This window comes from Ambystoma mexicanum, chromosome 2p (genome assembly GCF_040938575.1).
Source record: "Ambystoma mexicanum isolate Mex_15411 chromosome 2p, UKY_AmexF1_1, whole genome shotgun sequence".
NCBI classification, from domain to species: Eukaryota; Metazoa; Chordata; class Amphibia; order Caudata; family Ambystomatidae; genus Ambystoma; species Ambystoma mexicanum.
The window spans coordinates 323317628-323340709 of record NC_090923.1 but is presented as its reverse complement, the minus strand read 5'-3'; the positions used below and the strand labels follow the sequence as shown (position 1 = coordinate 323340709).

General features: G+C 51.8%; 1 protein-coding gene across 4 annotated transcripts in view; it reads right to left on the bottom strand.

The window, feature by feature from the left end:
• CACNA2D3 (calcium voltage-gated channel auxiliary subunit alpha2delta 3) overlaps positions 1 to 23082 on the bottom strand; it is a 3251448-nt gene that overhangs the window by 161729 nt on the left and 3066637 nt on the right. The window lies entirely within an intron of this gene.

The window sequence follows — 23082 nt, the reverse complement described above, 5'->3', positions numbered from 1 at the left end:
TTGGCTCACTTGATCTCTACCTTCTGCTTTAACTTTCCGTGTTATGTGAATAACACTCAGCTCTCATTCAGGCTCCCCTCATCTCCTCTCCTTCCTTGCTCATTTCTGATTGTTTACCCATGATGCAGGATTTGTGAGCCTTCAATGATCTCTGCCTTAACACCAGGAAGATGGAGATGCTTGTCATTGGGACCCCTGCTCCTGCTTTCCCTCTGCTGGCGGCCTTCCTTGGGCCCTCGCCGTTCGACTTACTGTGAGGCAAAAAACCTTGGTGTCATCTTCGACTCTACTCTCTCCTTCTCTCCTCACATCTTGGACTTCACCAAGAAGGCCCACTACCCCGCTTCACCTCTTCAAAGGTACTATTCCCTTTCTCACATTCCCCCAGAAGGTCACTGTCTCCACAGCTCTGGTTCTCTCTAGGCTGGACTACTTCAACAGCCTCTTTCTCAATCTGCATTCCTCTACTCTCTGCCCTCTGCAACTAATCCAGAACAGGACTGCAAGATTTATCCCAGGCCTCAAGCCCAGGGACCATATATCTCCAGCCTTGAAATGTCTCCACTGGCTCCCAGTGACTGCATGGATCAAGTTCAAGACCCTTTGCATTGTGCACAAGGCTTACTGGGGCCACGGCTTGAAATACATCCAATGCTCTCTTCTTAAATACCTTGCTTCTCAATCCCTTCACTCAGCTACCTCCAACTCTATAAGGGTGAGATGCTTCTCAGACATTGAGTGGTAGATCTCTGTCCTCTGCAGGTGCCTCCCTCTGGAATGGCCTCCCTGCCCCTCTCAAACTTAAGCCAGATTACATGAAGTTCTGGTAGCAGCTCAAAATGTTCCTCTTCTCATTTGCTTTCTCTCTCTCCCTCCACTGCTGACCAACCTGACCCACCTTTCTGCTGCACTGATTGGCTGCTTGGTTACCCACAGAGTCTGACTGGGTACCAGGCTCTCTGTTGTTCAGTCACTCCTGCCCTATTTACCGACCTACCACACACTTATCGGCTTTAACTGTAACCTCTACAATCCCTTGCCTCCTTGCACTTACTCAGAGCTGTGCTGCACTGGCTGCACTACTCAGAGCATTGCTGCACTGTTCCCCTTCCCTTTCCTAGGTACTTGCCCCCTCCCCCTTCCCTTTGCACTTCTCAGTCTCGCCCTTGCATGATTTGAATGACACAAGGCCTAGTAAGATAGTTTGTCTTATCCTCCATCGGTTTTCCCTCCCTTGTCTTGTCATGCCTAGAAACACTTTTGTACAGGCGTGTCATAAATGATGTATCATGTCATATCATATCATATCATAAATATGGCTACCTTAAACAATTAGTCTGTGAAATGCAAAATATGGCTACCTTCCACAATTAGGCTCAATGCAAAATGTGGCTACCTTACGTGATTAGGAAAAATTCAAAATTTGGCTGCTTAACATAATAAGGACAAATGCAAAATGTGGCTACCTTACACGATTGGTCTAAATGCAAAATGTGGCTGCCTAACACAATAGGCTAAATGCAAAATGTGGCTACCTTACACAATCAAACTAAATGCAAAATGTGGCTATCTTACACAATCAGGCAAAATGCAAAATGTGACTACCTAACACAATTAGGCTTAATGCAAAATGTGGCTGCCTTACACAATTAGACTAAATGCCTGTAGTTATATGATATTAGGTTTAAGAGTGGTGAAGCTTTACTGAAGTACAGTACTGACTGTACTGCCCGCCCACACCACACTTATCTTATCATTTGCTGTAGGTTGTCTGTGACAAGCATCCCTTGTGAACACAAGAAAACACAGAGTGGAGCTGCTTAGATGGGAGCTGTCCTTTGCCTCTCGCCCTTAGCCAGATGACTGCCTAGTGAAGCAGCTAATCACAGGTGTGGAAGGTGGGGGGGTAGCTGGAAAAATGCAGGCAGGGGACGGACGGGAGAAAACATCAGAAACAGGGTGAGAGAGGAGAGACATGGAAAAAAGGAGAGAAAAGGACAGGAAAAGTGGAAACAAGATGAATGATGGGGCACAGAATGGACACTAACCTCACCAAGGCCAGGATGGATGGCACATGACCTGCTCACATGAATCTGCTGCTGATGGGACCATCTTTGTCATGGGAAAGAAGGTGCTATTGCTATTGCTATTCCGTACAATGTCCGGTAGATATTACTAACCATTAGGTAAGTCTGGACTTGCAATGTTTTGGTGCTCTAATGATTTACTTGACCGATACTGGTGTTAGGATTGGGCATTATTCAGTTGAGAGCTACGGCCAAGCTGGCATCATATGACTTCCGGTTTACCAGGTTGTAGCCTCACTGGTATAGGCCACCACGATTCAAGGGATTTTGCCCAAAGCAACCGTTGCAGCTTGATCAGTCAACATACCTGGTCTTTATTGAAGCCTATCAAGGTATTACCCAAATTGTTCGAACACAATTGTTCGAATTACCTAATTGAACAAAAGTCAAGGGTCCGAATTGACCTTTGCACAATTGACCGCATATATTACACAGCCACGGTAGTGGCTGTGCAGTTATGGTTAAGTTGCTGTTTCCATAGGAAGAGCCCTTTTTGGGCAGCTTATAACTTCTCTCTCCCTGGACGAATCCTCACTAATCTTTGCAAAAAAAGTATATGGGTCACTCTGAATTTTTTTGCAAAGTTTAGTGAGGTTTGGTCAGGGGGGGCAAAGTTATAGGGGGGTTCCCAAAACTTATTTTTTTCCTATAGACTGAATGGGGAAAAAACTTTGCTCAAGCCTACAGCCCAAACCGCTGGACGGATGTTCACCAAATTTGGACCAAGAGCAGCGGCTTGGTCCCGAAAGCATACAAATTTGGTGAAAATCTGTCCAGTAGTTTTTAAAAAAATGACCAAAAAGTAGGTCACAAAAAATTAGTGATATATATGTTTGGTCCGCGGACACACTTCCCTGTTCGCTCCGCGGACAGTGTCCTGATTGGCTAATCGTCTTGCGTGATGTCCGCGGACATGCAACGTGTTCGCTGATTGGATGGTGAAGAGCGTGAAGTGCGTCAGATTTTTGGAAACGCCCGCCATCTTGGATTCGCGGACAGCACGGATAACTTGGTGGAAAAATACTATTTAGTAAAGTGTGTTGGCGTGTAAGACTGTTTGGGGAGGGCGGGGGAGTAAGAGATGGGTTAAAGATTGTATTTATTTAGGTGGCAGGCACCCCTGTTGTGTTCGTTCTGACAGCGGACAACACGGGTGTCCTGAAATGTTCATAAATAAATGAAATGGGGGTGTCCTGAGGACACTACGACTGTACGTATGGTTCGTAGGCAAGTTGAAACTGTTCTAAGAACACATTAAGTGTCCTGGGGATGTTTGTAAATAAACAAAATGGGGGTTTCCTGAAGACGCTATACCTGTTCGTACTGTTCGTAGGTAAGTTGAAACTGTTCTAAGAACACATCAAGTGTCCTGGGATATTCATAAATAAACAAAATGGGGTTGTTCTGAGGATGCTAGACCTGTCCGTATTCTTCGCAAGCAATCTGAAACTGTCCTAAGAACATACATGGTGTCCTGAAATGTTCGTAAATAAACGAAATGGGTGTATCCTGAGGACGCTATGCCTGTCCGTATTGTTCGCATGCAAGTTGAAACTGTTCTAAGAACACACGCAGTGTTCTGAAATGTTCGTAAATAAACAAAATGGGGGTGTCCTGAGGCAAGTTGAAACTGTTCTAAGAACACTCATAATGCTTGCGGACATTAAAAGTGCCCATATGGCATAGTTAAAATGTTTGACTCTATGGGTGTGATCTATGGGTGTGATGGCCATGCACCCAAGACTCTAGGCCCTGGCCACATCCACCGCAGCATATCACACCCATAGTGGCTTATAACTTTGGGACCCAAGAACAAATTTATGAGCAACGAAGATATAAGCCAGTATGAGTGTGATATGCTGTGGTGGTTGCGGGCCGAGCCTAGAGTCTTGGGTGCATGGACAAGACCAAATTTATAAGCACCGGAATTATAAGATACTATGGGTGTGATATGCTGTGGTGGTTGTGGCCAGGGCCTAGAGTCTTGAGTGCATGGCCAAGACCAAATTTATAAGCACTGAAGTTATAAGTCACTATGGGTGTGATTTGCTGCGATGGTTGCACTTATTATAATATATTTACTGTTTGGTTTAGTAACTGGAGTACATATATTCCTATTCCTTGTTAATTTCAGTGATAAAAGAAAATATCATGTTAATATTGATATTTTGTAATGACTTATAACATTGAATAATCAACATTTATTTTTGTTTTACCCTCGTATTTAGTAGATTACAAACCAGTGTACTGTGCAATTTGCTCAGTTTCTGTGTTTGTTGCTAAAATCATTGGGTCTGTGAAAAAAATAATCCATGTTGGATCAAAAAAAAACTTTTTTTTGTTATGCTACAGTCTATTTGTTTGTTTGTTTTAAGTGTTCACTTGTTGTTTCTGGCTAGTGTTCTATATGTTGATTTGTTGCAGATTTTTGGAGCAGTTAGGTACCTGTTGGCATATTCTAACTCTCTATTTTCTGTTATAATGAAGTGGTATTGATTTATCTGTTTGGATATTGTAAAATCTTGGGGCAGTTAGATACCAGTTGGCGTATTCTAACTGTCTATTTTTTGTTATAATGTAGTGGTATTGATTTATCTGTTTGGTTATTGAAAATCTTGGGGCAGTTAGATACCAGTTGGCATATTCTAACTGTTTATTTTTTGATATAATGTAGTGGTATTCATTTATCTGTTTAGTTGTTGTAGAATCTTGGGGCAGTTAGATAGCTGTTGGCATATTGTAACAGTTTATAGTTTTTTAATCAAGGTTTTGTTAATGTTTAAGTATAGATTAGCTAATAAATGTTGGTTTTAAGAAGATTAAATAAGCGTTTGTATGATTTGCTGGTAATCTCTGCTTTAGAGTAATGGTACTATCATTACATTCAAACCATCCACATTTTTTTAAATATATGCAGTATAGTGATCTGCATTGGTTGTGGCTCCTGCGTGGTAGATTATACCTATTGTTGTGAAGGTTTTCTTACCAAGTGATACTTGACCATGTGTGAATCCAGTCAGCTTGCAGTTGTTTTGGTTCCATCTGCATTGTAACCTAGAAGCATTAGTATTACGTATTTACTATGTGTTTGTATTAGTAAGGTGGAGCGATTATCCGAATTGCAGGTAGTACATAATCTACCATGGTTTGCATTTTGTACAAGTTGCTGAAATGGAATGGATTCACAATTAGGTATGGATACATATACAAAGCGCTCATTAGGGATTTGTTCTTGTGTCACATTGTTGCAGAGAGTGCATGTATGTTTCCACATGTATGAAATCTGGAGGATTTCATTTATAGGTATGTTTCTGTTTTCCAGTACTTGTAGTAGGTACATTAAACATTCTTGTGGATCTTCCTGTGAGTTTATAGTGAATTTCACCATTCCAGCACAGTAGTACAATTCTTGTCTTATTCCATGAAAACTATACGTGTTGTCAGGATTGTTTGTTGTGTTTCTATGAAGTACTAACATTTGCAAACACAAATGGTCTGTACTGTGTAAGTAAATGTTGTCAACAATTGGTGGTAATTGAAATAGAATATTCATTGCTAGATTTGCGTAGCAACTTACACCAGTTATATTTGAAAGTTTAAATGGACCAGGTAGTTCTGTATCTGAGGTTTCTTTTGGAGTTTGCCTTCCTTCTTTGAAGAAGTACCTGGTTTACTTTCCCTAATAGGTTCTTTTTTGCTTGTGGTACCTGATGAAGTATTACTTTCTTTTACTCTCTTTGGAGGATTTGCAGTGACATCCTGTTGCATTTCTGTTTGATTTAGTTTTCTTTTACAAAGTTTTACTTTTTGTGGAACAGGATATGTTTTTAGATCGGGGTGTATAGTGAACGAAGTCTATTGTATTCTAAAATGCAAGGAATATCAGTGTTTACTTTACTTGCATCAAAGTTGATTAGAAATAGACCATCAAGTGTACGTAAGCGTGATAGTGTTACGTAGCTCATGCCTTCTTTAAAGACTGTGTTACCAATATCTATCAATGCTTTGTCTATGGTAAGACCGTGTGCTTTATGAATGGTGACTGCGTATGCAAGAGTTAGAGAAAATTGTTCTCTGCGTACATACATGTCTTTGAAGAGAAGGAATCGAGCTGTTGAGCGTCCTATCCTTTTCACTTCTGAAAGTTTGTCAAAGAGAATATTGACAAACAGAAAGTTGTTGTCATGTTTGAAAGCCAACATCTGTACCCAGTGCTCCATTAACTAGTCCTTGATCCACGTCAAGGTTATGTTTAAGCATGACTCTCCAATTTAAGGATAATTTTAATATTTTTTCCAATCCAGCTGTGTTGTAGATTGCATTTTCTAAACTATTTAGTCTTGTTGTGGCTTGCCCACACATGGGTAGTGTCATACCATGTACATCTAGTTTGTCTGTGGTGCTAATTTCAATTATTGGTTGCATTTCTTTTTTTAACATTTTTTCATTGAATTTGAAACAGCTTGTAAGAGTTGGCCTTAAGACCATACAATTGACATTTTTGTGCGCTAATTGTTCCATAACATCAGTAGCACATGCATTATCGCCATAAAGTGCATGAATGTGCCGGGTTTTCAATATTGCTTGTGCTTCTTGAGATAGTATACCAACTCTAATACTTTTTAAGATGTTGAAATAAGTGAGATCTGCAGATTGTCACATGTTTTCTGTTAATTCTCTGTATTGGAAATGTTGCCAAAGGTTGACATTTCCTATGCTGCCAACAATTTTACGGCACAGTTTGTGTTCTAAGGTTTTAAAAATAGACTCACCTTTCACTGGTTTCAATTGAAGAAGATCTCCGAAAACAATAATGTGTTTTCCTCCAAAGAGCTCTTCGTAGTTTGTTTTGAGTACTTCTTGTAATCTGAGGTGAATCAAAGCCAACATTAGGTTGGAGACCATGCTCACTTCATCTATTAGTAGCATTCTCATTTGTTTTAATACTCTGCACAGTTCCATTGCAGCTTCTGTAGAAAGTTTGTAATAGTCTAATTTGTTTTGGTGTTCTACTGGCAGGAGTAGTGTAAAGTGTAAAGTGACATCGCCTATGTTGTAGGCAGCTAAATCTGTGGGGGCAGTGACAACAGCTGACAGTTTGTTGTTTGTTGTTGCTGATGATTTTGATTAAGAATGTTTTGCCAGAACCAGCTTCACCACTGACGTACAGTAGTATAGGTTTGCAATTTTGGCAGGTGCATTCTTTATTTTCATGTTGTACACCATGTGCCATTTCTTTTGTTACTTCTTGAAAAATGCTATGCTGCTCATTGTTTAGTTTTGATTGTAGTATAGTTAAGTCTTTTTTATCTTCATACAGACACATGGTGTTTTCTACTTCTGTCATAGCTAATTCTGCCTGCTTTTGCTATTAGTGGCTGTCCCAGTGGTTCTTGGCTACCTGTTACAGAAGGTTGACTACTGTCAGGAGTGTCCTTATCTAGTTGGGCCTGGAGTTCTTCTTCATTTTGCTGTTCATTGTGCAACATTGTTTTGTAGTGTGTAAAGTTTACATCAGTTATAGTGCTTTCATTTGTTTTGAAAGCATCTTCGTAGGAGTCATAGTTATCTAGTATATTTTTTTTCTTTTCTCCATGGTTTAAAGAGCTGTAGCAGGGACATGTAATATAGCTCTTTATGTTCAGGAGTCTTTAATGAAAATTTGATATGATTAATTAAATTTGATTTGGTGAGTTTTACTAAGCTGCCTTCACAATTTGTCACTCTGTATCTACCTTTTTTCCATCGGGTTTTATATCATTTTTGTATGTGAAGTTTTGGGCTATGTGGTATAGACACATGGTTTCCAAAGTGGTACTTCTGTTTGGGTAGTATGTGTCCAGCAAATTGTTTTTAAAAATGTCTTGGCTGTTGGGATCATTTTTGGCTATTGTTTCTATGTTGTTGTATGATTTCAGAACTCTTTTTCTAGATTTAGCAGGACCAAGACTTAGCCATACTATATTTTCAGATTTTCCATACAAAGCATTACCGGTTAAACGATCTGCTGCTTCATAGGAGCCACATTCTCTATGGGAGAGCATTTTTATGCCCAAGCTATATAATTTCTGAGACAGTGTTTTGTCTGATGACAGGTCATTCCAGAGGTCTTGAAGCTCTGTTTTTTCTGCTTTGGTTAAGTATGGTGTAACATATTGTGCAACTGCAGTGGAATTGTCTGTAATGTCCTGCACATCTATATTTGCATTCCATAAGAGGGCAATGAATGCATTGTAATCATTGATATATTTTTCTTCTTCTGTTCTTTTTATCTAATATGTATTTTTAGGTGATTTACCTTTAACACTATGTCTAAGTGAAGATATTAAGAGGCCGATTCATGGAATAATTAGCGCGGCGCAAGTGGGCAAAAACGTGCGAATCGCAGTGGAATAGCGAAAATCGCAGTGCAATTGCGAAAATCGCACGAAAAGCAGCGCACGTCGATTCATGGAAGGCCGTGCGCGAGAAAACCAGCGAATGTGCGATAAACAAGTGCGCGGCGCACGTTGGCGCACAGGCCATCTAACAGCGTGCGCCAGGTCACAGCGAAAATCGCACAGGCCACAGCGAAATTCGCACATAGCGCGGCGCACGCAACAAAAGTAGGCGGAACACGGGCGTAACACTCGGAATGGGGAACAACTTGCCAAAACGTGGGCGTCACGGGGGAAGTACAGGGCACAAGTGCGCGGAACGCCCACACGCTCGCCTACAACACGTATTCATGGAATAGAATAGGGCAAAAAAGCGCACGCTCAAACCAGCGCACAGGCACAAACACGACCGCCACAAGAAAGCAGGCGGTAGCGTCTCTGCGGCTGTAAGAAATGTGCGCCAAAAGGTGCGCCAACAAATAGCACCTATATACTGCCATGATGAATGTCCCATACTGTGGCCCTCCAGGAAAAATGACGTGCAAAGGGGTACCCACAAACACGGACACCCGCTGACAAAAAATACGTGTGCGTGTATACCGGGGTGCGCGGGAAGTCTAACACGCGATTTCAGCAGGGTACGTGCATCACAGGGGTTCGCGTGAAGTTATTCACGCGATCGGGCCTGGGGGAGCGGGCTACGTGTATTTCAGGGGTTCGCGTGAAGTTCCTCATGCGATCGGGCCAGGGGGAGCGTGCTACGTGTATATCAGGGGTTCGCGTGAAGTTTCACACGCGATCGGGCCTGGGGGAGCGGGCTACGTGTATATCAGGGGTTCGCGTGAAGTTTCACATGCGATCGGGCCTGGGGGAGCGGGCTACGTGTATTACAGGGGTTCGCGTGAAGTTCCTCACGCGATCGGCCCTGGGGGAGCGGGCTACGTGTATTACAGGGGTTCGCGTGAAGTTCCTCACGTGATCGGCCCTGGGGTAGCGGGCTACGTGTATATCAGGGGTTCGCGTGAAGTTCCTCACGCGATCGGGCCTGGGGGAGCGTGCTACGTGTATATCAGGGGTTCGCGTGAAGTTCCTCACGCGATCGGGCCAGGGGGAGCGTGCTACGTGTATATCAGGGGTTCGCGTGAAGTTTCACACGCGATCGGGCCTGGGGGAGCGGGCTACGTGTATTACAGGGGTTCGCGTGAAGTTCCTCACGCGATCGGCCCTGGGGTAGCGGGCTACGTGTATATCAGGGGTTCGCGTGAAGTTCCTCACGCGATCGGGCCTGGGGGAGCGGGCTACGTGTATATCAGGGGTTCGCGTGAAGTTTCACACGCGATCGGGCCTGGGGGAGCGGGCTACGTGTATTACAGGGGTTCGCGTGAAGTTCCTCACGCGATCGGCCCTGGGGTAGCGGGCTACGTGTATATCAGGGGTTCGCGTGAAGTTTCACACGCGATCGGGCCTGGGGGAGCGGGCTACGTGTATTACAGGGGTTCGCGTGAAGTTCCTCACGCGATCGGCCCTGGGGTAGCGGGCTACGTGTATTACAGGGGTTCGCGTGAAGTTCCTCACGCGATCGGGCCAGGGGGAGCGTGCTACGTGTATATCAGGGGTTCGCGTGAAGTTTCACACGCGATCGGGCCTGGGGGAGCGGGCTACGTGTATTACAGGGGTTCGCGTGAAGTTCCTCACGCGATCGGGCCTGGGGGAGCGGGCTACGTGTATATCAGGGGTTCGCGTGAAGTTTCACACGCGATCGGGCCTGGGGGAGCGGGCGACGTGTATTACAGGGGTTCGCGTGAAGTTCCTCACGCGATCGGCCCTGGGGTAGCGGGCTACGTGTATTACAGGGGTTCGCGTGAAGTTCCTCACGCGATCGGGCCTGGGGGAGCGGGCTACGTGTATTCCAGGGGTGCGCGGGAAGTTCCACACGCGAATAGCCTGGGGGTGCGTGTATTCCAGGGGTGCGCGGGAAGTTCCACACGCGAATAGCCTGGGCGCGTGTATTTCAGGGGTGCGCGGGAAGTTCCACACGCGAATAGCCTGGGCGCGTGTATTTCAGGGGTGCGCGGGAAGTTCCACACGCGAATAGCCTGGGGGCGCGTGTATTCCAGGGGTGCGCGGGAAGTTCCACACGCGAATAGCCTGGGCGCGTGTATTTCAGGGGTGCGCGGGAAGTTCCACACGCAAATAGCCTGGGCGCGTGTATTTCAGGGGTGCGCGGGAAGTTCCACACGCGAATAGCCTGGGCGCGTGTATTTCAGGAGTGCGCGGGAAGTTCCACACGCGAATACCCTGGGCGCGTGTATTTCAGGGGTGCGCGGGAAGTTCCAAACGCGAATAGCCTGGGCGCGTGTATTTCAGGGGTGCGCGGGAAGTTCCACACGCGAATAGGCTGGGCGCGTGTATTTCAGGGGTGCGCGGGAAGTTCCACACGCGAATAGCCTGGGGGCGCGTGTATTCCAGGGGTGCGCGGGAAGTTCCACACGCGAATAGCCTGGGCGCGTGTATTTAAGGGGTGCGCGGGAAGTTCCACACGCGAATAGCCTGGGCGCGTGTATATCAGGGGTGCGCGGGAAGTTCCACACGCGAATAGGCTGGGCGCGTGTATTTCAGGGGTGCGCGGGAAGTTCCACACGCGAATAGCCTGGGGGCGCGTGTATTCCAGGGGTGCGTGGGAAGTTCCACACGCGAATAGCCTGGGCGGGTGTATTTCAGGGGTGCGCGGGAAGTTCCACACGCGAATAGCCTGGGCGCGTGTATTTCAGGGGTGCGCGGGAAGTTCCACACGCGAATAGCCTGGGCGCGTGTATTTCAGGGGTGCGCGGGAAGTTCCACACGCGAATAGCCTGGGCGCGTGTATTTCAGGGGTGCGCGGGAAGTTCCACACGCGAATAGGCTGGGCGCGTGTATTTCAGGGGTGCGCGGGAAGTTCCACACGCGAATAGCCTGGGGGCGCGTGTATTCCAGGGGTGCGCGGGAAGTTCCACACGCGAATAGCCTGGGCGCGTGTATTTAAGGGGTGCGCGGGAAGTTCCACACGCGAATAGCCTGGGCGCGTGTATATCAGGGGTGCGCGGGAAGTTCCACATGTGATTTGACAGTGTGGGTCCTCCCAGGTGTACCCTGTACACCCTCCACGGCCCCTGCAGGCAGCCCACACCACAGGGGACTACCCTGCATCCCTGGTCATGTCCCGCAGGCAGCCCACCCACCATGGGCATGCCCCCCAGCAAAGGCACATGTCTCCTTGAACTAATGACCACCAACTCATGTCCCCTTGCACCCCCACCCCCCAGCACTGTGGGGCACCTGCCAGCAGGCCCCCACCCATGTCCAACTCATGTCCCCCACCACCCCCACCCCCCAGCACTGTGGGGCACCTGCCAGCAGGCCCCCACCCATGTCCAACTCATGTCTCCCACCACCCCCACCCCCCAGCCACCAGGGTCACCCTCCACCAGGCCCACACTCATGTCTCCCACCACCCCCACCCCCCAGCCACCAGGGGCACCCTCCACCAGGCCCCCACTCATGTCTCCCATCACCCCCACACCCCAGCAGTGCAGGGGCACCCTCCACCAGGCCCCCACTCATGTCTCCCACCACCCCCACCCCCCAGCCACCAGGGGCACCCTCCACCAGGCCCCCACTCATGTCTCCCATCACCCCCACACCCCAGCAGTGCAGGGTGACCCTCCACCAGGCCCCCACTCATGTCTCCCATCACCCCCACACCCCAGCAGTGCAGGGTGACCCTCCACCAGGCCCCCACTCATGTCTCCCACCACCCCCACCCCCCAGCCACCAGGGGCACCCTCCACCAGGCCCCCACTCATGTCACCCACCACCCCCACACCCCAGCAGTGCAGGGGCAGCCTCCACCAGGCCCCCACTCATGTCTCCCACCACCCCCACACCCCAGCCACCAGGGGCACCCTCCACCAGGCCCCCACTCATGTCTCCCACCACCCCCACCCCCCAGCCACCAGGGGCACCCTCCACCAGGCCCCCACTCATGTCACCCACCACCCCCACACCCCAGCAGTGCAGGGGCAGCCTCCACCAGGCCCCCACTCATGTCTCCCACCACCCCCACCCCCCAGCCACCAGGGGCACCATCCACCAGGCCCCCACTCATGTCTCCCACCACCCCACCCCCCAGCCACCAGGGGCACCCTCCACCAGGCCCCCACTCATGTCTCCCATCACCCCCACACCCCAGCAGTGCAGGGGCACCCTCCACCAGGCCCCCACTCATGTCTCCCACCACCCCCACCCCCCAGCCACCAGGGGCACCCTCCACCAGGCCCCCACTCATGTCTCCCATCACCCCCACACCCCAGCAGTGCAGGGGCACCCTCCACCAGGCCCCCACTCATGTCTCCCACCACCCCCACCCCCCAGCCACCAGGGGCACCCTCCACCAGGCCCCCACTCATGTCACCCACCACCCCCACACCCCAGCAGTGCAGGGGCACCCTCCACCAGGCCCCCACTCATGTCTCCCACCACCCCCACCCCCCAGCCACCAGGGGCACCCTCCACCAGGCCCCCACTCATGTCACCCACCACCCCCACACCCCAGCAGTGCAGGGGCAGCCTCCACCAGGCCCCCACTCATGTCTCCCACCACCCCCACCCCCCAGCCACCAGGGGCACCCTCCACCAGGCCCCCACTCATGTCTCCCACCACCCCCACCCCCCAGCCACCAGGGGCACCCTCCACCAGGCCCCCACTCATGTCTCCCATCACCCCCACACCCCAGCAGTGCAGGGGCACCCTCCACCAGGCCCCCACTCATGTCTCCCACCACCCCCACCCCCCAGCCACCAGGGGCACCCTCCACCAGGCCCCCACTCATGTCTCCCATCACCCCCACACCCCAGCAGTGCAGGGGCACCCTCCACCAGGCCCCCACTCATGTCTCCCACCACCCCCACACCCCAGCAGTGCAGGGTCACCCTCCACCAGGCCCCCACTCATGTCTCCCACCACCCCCACACCCCAGCAGTGCAGGGTCACCCTCCACCAGGCCCCCACTCATGTCTCCCACCACCCCCACACCCCAGCAGTGCAGGGGCAGCCTCCACCAGGCCCCCACTCATGTCTCCCATCACCCCCACACCCCAGCCACCAGGGGCACCCTCCACCAGGCCCCCACTCATGTCACCCACCACCCCCACACCCCAGCAGTGCAGGGTCACCCTCCACCAGGCCCCCACTCATGTCTCCCACCACCCCCACACCCCAGCCACCAGGGGCACCCTCCACCAGGCCCCCCCTCATGTCTCCCACCACCCCCACCCCCCCAGCACTGTGGGGCACCTGCCAGCAGGCCCCCACCCATGTCCAATCCATGCCCCCCTGCACCTGGGTCCCAACATTCCCCAATCATGTCCGTAATGCCCATCCTCCCCTGCCAAAAGGCCCAACCAACTATCACACCCACCCACATATCAAAGGCAATTACATGTTACAACCCCAATTTTAATAATGCAATTCAACACATGTCTGTCACACACAATGGCTGCAAGTGAATGACAAAACACCCAACATGACATGCCTGAAAGCAATGAGATGATACGACACATTGAAGATTAAAATAATAATATGTATTGAACAGCAAGTAGAATGGAAATGAAATAAGAAAAAACACAAAGCAAATCAAACAAAACAAGATAAATGTCCAAGAAAATAATCTGAAAAATTAAAATAAGCCAATGAAGAACCATGAAGAAGATCATCATGGGTCCATGAGCCCAACCAAATTAAACCTAACTATGACTACTAACTAAAAACTGAACTATATACAAAAAAGTGGTGCATTGTCCAATCGCAACCAAAAGAAAAATCAAAAAAACAAAGGAAACCTAACCCTAACTATACAACTATATACAAAGGCAGCGGGCTATTCGGACGGCTCACTGGTTGTTGTCATGGGCCAGGGCATCATCGAACTCCTGGTCAATGGCTTGGAGGCGGGTATGTTCCCTGGCCCCGAGGTCCCGCAGGGATAACGCAGTGTCAAGCTCAAACTCCCTGCGAAGACCCTCGAGGCACTCAGCCCGCCTCAGCGCCCTCCGCATGGAGTCCTCCGCCCTGACCATCGTGAGCCGTTCCTCCTCTGCCCGCTGCCGCTCCCCACCTATCCGCTGGCACAACCGCTCCCACACGGAAGCCACTCCCATTCCAGGGTTCTCCTGCCCTCCGGCGATGCCTGCACCCCTGATGTTGATGGCCCCGAGCCATGATGCCTCCCACGTTGAGCCTGCTGCTGCCTCCGACGCAACTGCCTGTGCCAGCACGACGGCATCCAGGCTGATGGAAACCACCGACGCCGTCGTGCACCTGCCCTGCCCGATGATGCCGTCACATCCTCCATCTGCTGGGGTCCAGTTGCTCTGGTGTCCACCCCTGCTGGATCTCTGACTCCCGACTGTGGCAGGGATGGGATCCCCACCGAGCTGGCTGCATTGGTCGGGGCAGGTCCACAGGGGGCCCTGGTGGCATCTGGGCTGGAAGACGGCAAGGAGAACGACTGGTGGATAGCCTGCACAGAGGAGGAGAGGGCCGCCACATTGGCCAACACATGCAGGAAACCCCCGAACATGGCCGATCCCAATTGGGCCACGTCGGCACGGTGCACTTCGTGATGACGTGCGTGCTCCTCCCGGGAAGCATGCACGGCATCACGAATCACAGCCGTGCGCATCGCGACCCCAATCAGGACCTTCTCCGCACGGCCAGGGGTTCCCACGTCCGCAGGTGGAGGGGAGTCAGGTGACATGGACATCCCCTCTACCTGCGGACAGGCCTGGGACGGAGCATCCCTGCTGGTGCATGGTGGTGCACTCACAGGGTCAGGGACAGCGACATGCACAGGCCCCTCCACGGTGACCTGTGCTGCCTCCTGCCCCTGGCCCTGGACTGCACCACTTGCACCAGCAGGGATGCCCCCACCAGGCCCCATGTGTGCCCCAGTGGCGGCCTCCTCCTCCTTTGTGCAAACCACCAACCTGGATGGCTCCTCACCGTCTCCCACCGTAGCAGGCCCCTGTGGGGGCTCACCCACCCCTTCCGCTGCAGCCGTGGGGGCATCCCCGCCGCCTTGCTCCACAGCGCCGTCTCCGCCCTCTTCTTCACTAGCCGCTGCGTAGAGGGAGACAAAGAACACAAGCATCAGGGCACTGTACAATGGTCCCCTAGACAGGAAGCAATAGCAGATGAGCACCACTGTCAAAGTACACTTCCATCATGTCCCTCCACAACACATGGGTCAGTCCAGGCAAAACACACACAGTAACAAGCATGGTGCATGCCATGGACATTTCCATGCATGTCCAATGGACTCTTGAAACATTCAATGATATGTAAGTCACATGCATCATGGCTCATGCCCATCACATGCACACACTTCACCTCAGTCACATCCATCTGGCCCCAAACACACCAAACACAGCGGATACAAGGGTAATTTGGCTGCTTTACTGAATCTGTGCATTGTCACACACATGTGTCATGCATCCATGGCATGCACAAGTCACAGACACGCAGGTCAGGCACACAGACATGGCTACCATATATGTACCTGGCATCAGCACCCATCCCTCACCCCCACCGATGTCCAGGTACAGAGACTGGCATGCTCTCATGTTCAATATCTGCATAGGGCTCCCCATGCAGCATTTCAACACATGCAACAACCATGTGCATCACACATCACTGGTCGCACATGCATTACCATGATGTCCCTGCACACATACATGCATACATGGCCTATGGCACACATACAGGCAAGTATCATAGAACCAGCACACCGCAACATACCCTGTCTCACACAGTAATGCATGGACACTTACCGCTCAACTCCAGACGGGCCTCCCTCTCAAGGATCTGGGCGTGGAGCGCTGGGCGTACGCGTTCCAGGACCCTCATCTGGATGGAACTCATGCGGCCCCGGCCCCCCTCCACGAGGCGCCGGGCCTTCACAAGGGTCCTGGACCTCAAGTCCTCCCAGCGCTTCTTGATCTTCAGGACGTCGCGGGTTGCCACCCCCTCCGCGTTGATGGCAACCACACAGTCGGCCCAGATCCTCTGCCGTCCTTCCTTGCTGGCGCGGGACGATCCAAAGAGGGCATCATACTGCCCCAGGACATGCTCCACCAGGACACCAACTTCGGTCACAGTGAAGCTGGTGCCCCTCTGCCCCTCTGGCCTGGGGTTGCCACTGGTGCCAGATGTGGAAGTGCCCGACATGGCAACCCCAGAGGCAGGTGTGGGTGGGCAACTGGGTCCTGGGGCTGGGCTGTGGAGCAATGTAATCCCAGTCGGGAGTCTTCAGTTCCAGCAGGGGTGGACACAGCAACTGGACCCCTGCAGATGGCTGATGTGCAGGCACCAAATGGCAGGGCACGGTGGCAGCAGGCAGGCAGGCAGGCAGGCAGGCAGGCAGCAGCAGATGGCACGTGGGAGGCTGCTCGGGGCACTGGGGGGCAGTAACTTGGCCTTCTGGGCAGGAGCGTGGGCTTCCGTGTGTTTTCGCGTGGCCAGCTTGATACGGAGTGATTTGGCACGTGAAAATCCTGCACGTCAGCGTGAAATCCGAGGAAAGGCCCTTAGCGCGTAAGCACGTCAGCACGCATACGCGATTCTATTGGACCAGAGTCCCTCAGCGCGTAAGCGCGTCTGTGACGTGACCCGCACGGGTGTTCCCCACTCAGCACGTGATGACGGGGCACACGTGGAGATACTGCACGTCAGAGTGTCATCGCGTGTAATTGGACAAAAGTGCGTGTACACGCGATTGGCCTATGTACGTGTATTTAATGGGTGCGCGGGCACTCACACACGCAAGTACGTCAGCGAACCTGTATCCTTTGGTGCGTGTGAATTTCCACACGCTATTGGACTGGGAACTGGATTCCAGGGGTGCGCGGGTCACACGCTGTATCCCGTGGTGCGTGTGAATTTCCACACGCTATTGGACTGGGAACTGGATTCCAGGGGTGCGCGGGTCACACGCTCGCCTAGAACACGCGCAAAGCATAAATTTGCGGACTTTAACAATAACAAGCTCAGACGGCAGGATGAACATACCGTTCCTAGCAGCAGTGGCAGTGGGCTACCAAAGGAGGAGGAGGAGGATAGTCAGGGCCAGAATATTCACACCCAGAACCAGCCTTTTCGGGATGCCTGATGACCAGGTGTATGGGAGGTACAGGTTTCCACCACACATCATACTGGACCTGGTGAGTGAGTGGGAGGATGACCTCACATCACCCACCCTGTGCTCCCAAGCACTCAGCCCCCTGGAGAAGGTCCTCAATGTACTTCACTTCTTAGCCACTGGATCATTTCAGCGGACAAGTGCCATAGTGGGTGGGGTGTCACAGGCCACCCAGTCACGCTGCCTACACCAGGTCTTGAACATCATCACTGCACGCCCATCAGTCCGCAGGCACATATACCTGCCCAGAACACCTGCAGAAAGGCATGCTGCCGCCCTGGATTTTTACGCTGTGGCACGATTCCCCAAAGTGCTAGGTGCCATCGACTGCACCCATGTGGCTCTACGTCCCCCCAGGGCATCTGAGCACATCTATAGGAACCGCAAGCACTGGCATTCCATCAACGTGCAGGTAGCATGTAATGCCAAGGGAATCATCACCTCAGTATATGCCAACTATCCCGGCTCCACCCACGACAGCTTCATTTACCGAATGTCCACCCTAAGCCGGGACCTAGAAGCTGGGCGGCATGGCGATACATGGCTGCTTGGTGAGTATGTATGCCACTGCACATGCATGCATGTTGGATACTGAGCAAGGTCACAACCCCACCAATGATACCAATCACCACCTCCACAGGGGACAGTGCCTACCCTCTCAGCCCCCACATGATGACGCCAATTCGGAACCCCACCACGCCACCCCAGGTAAGATATAACACAGCCCACATTACAACCAGGGGCATAGTGGAGCGCACATTCGGAGTGCTAAAGTCACGCTTTCGCTCCCTTGACCGTTCTGGCGGGCAGCTGTTATACGCTCCCCCAGTAGTGTGCAGGATCATAGTGGCAGCATGTGTCCTGCACAACGTTGCAACACGCCGGGGCCTGGCCGTGGACATGGTGGTAGCCCCACATCCCCAACCACATGCACAGCCGCTGCGCATGGGAGGGGAAAGGGCACGGGGGGAGGCAGCCCGTACACAGCTAGTGGCTAATTACTTCACATAGAAATCACACCCCTGTGGAGTGCACACTGCCCTGGCACATTCCATCTGACAATCAATGATGACTCAACCTGACACTGATCCTGAATGTCTGGAGAATGAACCGGGAATACCATGTCAGCCTGAGATTGTTCACCTGGAAGTGTCACAATGTGTGCATCCCTACCCACACAGACACCACCAATGCAGTTTTGTGAAGTTACACATGGAAGCAGCTAAAATGAATACCCACTTGCAAAATGCAACAAGAGGACAGTGCCATGTCAGCCAACCCAACCCCAGCACCGCCACACGACACACCGTGCCATGTCATGCTAATTGCAGGTAAACAAAGTAATCCCCACAACATGACATCAGTCTCACTATGTACAGTGGCACTATTATAAACCTGCAACACCTGAAATGCTCACAGCAATGCCGGACCAACAACATACTTGAGCACGTAGTACCATTAACATGACATCACTAATGTTACATATTAGTAGTCTCACCACCTGGAAATGCCTGCACTCCCACCACTACCAACTGTGCAGTGTTGTCGCCATGTAGAGTTGTAGGTGCACTGCTGCCAACATGGTCCCCATCTCCAGACTAGAGGTCCTTGTGTGGACATGAGGAAGGGACCTGCAAATTGGGAGGTAGACACAGAAGAAGAGTTACACATCAATGCAACATGCAGTGTACAACACAACAGCAATATGCACTATGAATGTATACACAGTATTGACTACAGACTGGCCACACAGCTCATGGGAGTCCAACGTCACTGTGTAATTCACTGTCACTTGGGCACACCCTTTGCAAGCCCATGGAAACGGGAAGCAGGAGGGGTGTGTGTGACTCAAACCCAAGCATCTGAACCAAATACATTACAAGCCTGCATGTGCCCAGCCACAATGCAGCGTATGCCCACAGGAACCACGGAAGCCAACAGATCGAAGCCAACAGATCGTCCCAAAAAAATTGGGAATAAAAGAAATCAAAATAAAAATAAAAATAAGAAACAATCAAAAATGGCCATTGATGGGCCCGGGGGGGTTGGGGAGGCCACCCAGGAGGTCCGAGGACAGGATGCACACCAGAACCCACCTGCGTGGATCCTGGGAAGATAAAACACCTCCATGGGCTCATGGCCCACACGGCTACCCTATTGTGGGAGTATCACTGCTGTCGCTATTATCACCCTGTGCAGCTGCATCCGGAGGTGGTTGCACTATGGGAGGCAGCCCACGCAAGGCCCTAGTCTGCTCCTCCATGGCTGCAAGCATGCGGGCGTGGTAGGTCTGGTTCTGGAGGATGAGTGTGCGGAGGTCCCCATGCAACAACTCACGGGATGCCCGGACCTCCGCCCTCGTTGCCTGCATCTCAGCTGAGAGCGTACGGGTGAGACGCTCCAGCTGCTGTTCTGTCCTTTGGTGTGTTGAAGCCTCAAGCTCAACAAGAGTCGTCCTGAGGTGAAGGAGCTCCTGCCTCAGGGCTTCCCTGTGGCCCTGGGACTCAATGGAGATGGCCTCCTGCAGAGTCGCCAGTGCCGCCCGCCTGTCCCTGTTGGACCCCAACATGTCCTCCCTGTGTGACTGGCAGATGGAGTCGGTTGCCTGCTCTAGTCGCTCCATCAGCCTTTCTGGGGGGACAATGGAAGTGGCCACCCTATCCATGGCCTGAGCCATCATCTCGGATGATGCAGCCTGTTGGGTTGCCATACCGTAAATGGATTGCTCCCATGCGGTATTGCCGGGTGGCGTACGGCCACCACGTCGGCGGGCACCACACCTGTCTGGGGCAAGGCGAACTGCGCCTTGCTGTGCCGGCACTGCCTGAGGATGCAGGACTGCATTCCCCCTCTGATCTGCTGGCCCAAAAACAGGATCAGATGTCGCGGAGTGTGACCCTGCATCCGTAACCACCGAAGGCGTAGCTGCCAACACTGACATCCCCATGGAGGGTCCTGACCCTGGTGCAGGTGGGTGAGACAGAACAGAATCCCTCCCTGGAACACTCACCTGCGACGGCACGTAGGTCTCATCCGAATCAACACCTGAGTACAGCTCGGGGGAGGTGCAGCCAGAGACACCCCTTGAGAGCACGACCTGCAGCACTTGTGGGTTCTCCCCCACCACCACACCACGTCCCTCACTGGTGGTTGGTCGGCCCTCGGACCCCTCCTGGGTCTGCACCATCTCCACAACCCCAGCAGTATCAGGTGCGTCTTCCCCTGCAAAGACATGAAAACAAAGAAATGGAAACAGGCATTAGCACCATGGCACACAATGAGGGCTGAGAAGCAAGAGAACCAGTACTTGATTGACACATGTCCCACATGACTAAAACCCTCCCATGAATGCACCCTCACTGCGTATGAAGTGCAGGCAAAAGGCACACACTGATGACACCAAGATGGAAGATGAACACATTTTCTGCATGCTGCCTGGCAGTGGCATCACACATTGGCCTGTGATTGCCAGGTGAAACACACATGCCATCACACAGATGGCATGTACCATTGCAATTGAGTGAAGATGGAGAGGAGGGCAGCACCTATTCATTCAGTCCAGTTCCCGCATGTAATTGCTTTTCTAATTCTAACAGGTCAGATTTTTCACCTGGAGCTGCCAGTCTGAAATGGTCCAATTGCACAGGGACATGTGTGTACAAATGATATCCAGGTAACAAAGTCACTCCACTTTACCATACCCATGTCAGACATGTGACTAGTGGACAGCGACATGCCTAGTGAAAGTGGTGGAATGCAAACAAACTGACTGAATGAACAGTGAAAAATAAGCAAATATGTTGTGGCAAGGTGACACTTCAAGGGCAACTGGCGTGCAGTTGGCCTAGATGTCTACTGTTGGCAGAAGGGATACTGCAATGGCCAAATGCAGCTGCGCAGGAAGGATTGCATGAAGCACATGGCTGACCCATACGACTCAGGCGCACACACTCTCACCTGGCACACAAACAGAAGCCCTCACACACACACCATGCACATGGATGACACACACATGCATGTGCACTCACCGGACAATGCCTCGTAATCAGCCAGATCTCCCACGCCTTGGATCTGTTCCTCCGTGACGTAGGTCCCAGCGACTGACTCATGTGGAGTGAGTTCCATGTCTACTACTGGAGACCCACCTCCAGTCACTAGAGTTGCGGCATGACTTGAGGCCAGCTTACTCTTTGCCCTGCGCTTTAGGTCATTCCAGCGCTTATAGCAATCATTGGCTGTGCGCCTCACAATTCCAAGGGCACTTACGATGTCCGCAACGGTCTGCCAGTGTGCCTGGCGTTGTGCAGGTGTGGTCTTGGATCCTGCAACAATGACCATCTCGTTGTCATGTCCGGACACATACTCGACAAGTGCATTCAGTTCGTCATCCGTGAAGCTGGGCTTCCTGGACGGGCCGGACTGTGTAGCCGTGTCTGGGGCATCAGCCTGTGCCGGACGAGCACTCTTCCTCTTCCGCTTGGAAGGTGGTGGTGATCCTGAGTGTCCTGCGCCGCTCTGGACACTAGGGGCAGGAGCCCTGGTGGACTCTGTATCAGGAGTGTGGGATTGCACACTCAGCATGGGAGTTGGTGCAGGCATTGGGTCTAGTGTGATGGTGTCAGGGGGAATGTCAGCAGCATGGACTAGGACCGACACTGTCCTGGCTGGGTGTGTGAGGGCTGGGGTGGATGGAGCCGCAGCTGCCCCTGCAGCCTCTCCGCCCTGCCTCCTTGGTGCAGCAGATGACCTTGCTGCCCCAGATCCACGTGGCATGATGGCATCAACGTGCACCAGCGCACGTGTCGTAGCCCTGCTGACCTGGAAGTCAGCAATGGAGTCAGCCAGGTCTGGTGCCACAATGGGCTGGTCCAACAAGGGCTGAGCATGGATGGTGTCAGCCACATCAGCCTCAATGGGAGGGGGGAAGGGGAGGGGGATTATGGGTGCCCGTGACTGGTCCTCCACACATGGGGGGACAGGCTCACCCTGCAAGTTACGACCACGTCCCCTACCGGATCCACCACGGCCACCACTTGTGGCTCTTCCACCTTTGCCACCCTTACGGAATCCTCGCCTCCCAGCCATGGCACTGATGTTAATGTGCGTATGGGAGTGGATGTAGACTATTGTCCTGGGCAATTGGGGGTCAAAGGGGTTGGGTACCAGATGGTAATTGTACCCTAGTGCTCTAGCAAGGCTGAATGTAACCCCTGGGGAAAGATGACGGGTCACGCAACGCACAGGAGGCCCAAAAAAGGGAGATGACGTGCACGCAACCCCTCCTAGACCACGTGTGCAGAAAGAAAAACCTGCACTACGCTGTGGCACCCAGAAACACAAGAATGAACGTATGCGTGTCACACGCAGCCTAGAATGACCTCTGAA